Consider the following 1,927-nt stretch of genomic DNA (forward strand, 5'->3'; position numbering starts at 1 on the left):
ATGCTCATGTGAAATAAATAACATTCTTTCATTAAAAACGCTACGAATTAATTCCAACACCTAATATATATATACAATATACTCTTTTCTATAATAAAATATATGTATCAGGTGTATGCATAAGTTTTTTCCGGTTTAACTAAGAGATGGCGCCAGCGAAAAGTACGCAGCGTATTAATTTGACACATACGCCATTTTGTTCGTCTGACATTTAACTACAAACACACACAAGTTAAGTCCGCCAAAAACTAGCGTCTTTGTTTTATCATTTAGTGATCATATCGAGTTTTGTGCGTGAAAAAGAACATTTGCGGCACGCATTGCTTTTTTTATTTAATCAAAAGAAAAAGGCTGTTGAAAGTCATCGTTTGCTGGTAGAAACATATGGTGAACACGCTCCATCGATTAGAACATGTGAGACATGGTTTCGACAATTTAAAAATGGTGATTTCAATGTGAAAGACAGTGAGCGCTCTGGTAGACCACAAAAATGCGAAGACGAGCAATTGCAGGAGTTATTGGATGAAGACCCAACTCAAACTCAACGGCAATTAGTAGAAGCATTACATGTATCACAAGAAACAATCAGCAGACGTTTACGAGCAATGGGAAAGATCAATAAACTCGGTAAATGAGATCGATAAACTCCCACACAATTTGAATGAACGTCAAATGGAAAATCGCAAAGTCACTTGTGAAATGCTGCTTCAACGCTACGAAAGGAAATCATTTTTGCATCGAATTGTGACGGGTGATGAAAAATGGATTTATTTTGAAAACCCGAAGCGGAAAAAATCGTGGCTTTCACCTGGCGAACCGGTCCATCAACACCAAGGCCAAATCGCTTCGGCAAGAAGACCATGCTCTGTGTCTGGTGGGACCAGAGCGGTATTGTGTATTATGAATTCTTGAAGCTCGGCGAAACCGTTAATACACAACGCTATCGCCAACAAATGATTAATTTAAACCACGCATTAATTGAAAGACGACCGGAATGGGCCAGAAGACATGGCAAAGTGATTTTGTTACACGACAATGCGCCGTCTCACACAGCAAAACCAGTGAAAGACACCTTGAAATCGCTTGGATGGGACATCCTTCCGCACCCGCCGTACTCCCCAGACCTGGCGCCATCTGATTATCACCTCTTCGCATCATGGGGCACGCGCTCGCAGAGCAGCACTTCAGCAATTTCGAGGAAGTTGGAAAATGACTCGACGAATGGTTTGCCGCAAAAGACAAGCAGTTTTTCTGGCATGGTATTCATAAATTACCTGAAAGATGGGCGAAATGTGTAGAAGCCGATATTTTGAATAAAAAAAAATTAATTTCCCTTGAAAATTACGTGTTTTTTTTAACCAAAAAACCGGAAAAAACTTATGCATACACTTGGTATATATAAGATCGATTTAATAAATTTTGATTTTCGACTTAGATAATTTTCAAAATGCTTTATATTCTTTTAACAATGTTATCGCAAACACATGAATTTAATTAAAAATATGTGAATACAAAGATTCGTGGTAAGTCAAATAGGTATGTACAATATATATAGCGGAATTAATGATAAAATTTTTGAAAGAAACTGACAAATAGAAAATTGTTAAATTTTAAACATAAAAATAAATACAAATAAATTATCAAATATAAAAATAATTCTTTAAAACACCACTATTCTCGAGTTTGGATCATCTCGAGCGGTCGGTACCCGAGACACTTTTGTATCTATATATATAAAAAATTACAATAACGCATATATTTTATTATTATTAAATATAAGTATCCCTTCGTAACTCCTATTCCATAAGAAAATTATTTTATTCATTTATTTTTCATAAAAGATGATTTTTAGCAATGTGTTAAAATATATTTTCTTACACGTGAATTTTTTTTAATATTATATTAGGTGTACAAAAAAGTTCTGAGC

The sequence above is a fragment of the Acromyrmex echinatior genome, unplaced genomic scaffold, assembly GCF_024713525.1.
Source record: "Acromyrmex echinatior isolate Ae372 unplaced genomic scaffold, ASM2471352v2 Scaffold34, whole genome shotgun sequence".
NCBI classification, from domain to species: Eukaryota; Metazoa; Arthropoda; class Insecta; order Hymenoptera; family Formicidae; genus Acromyrmex; species Acromyrmex echinatior.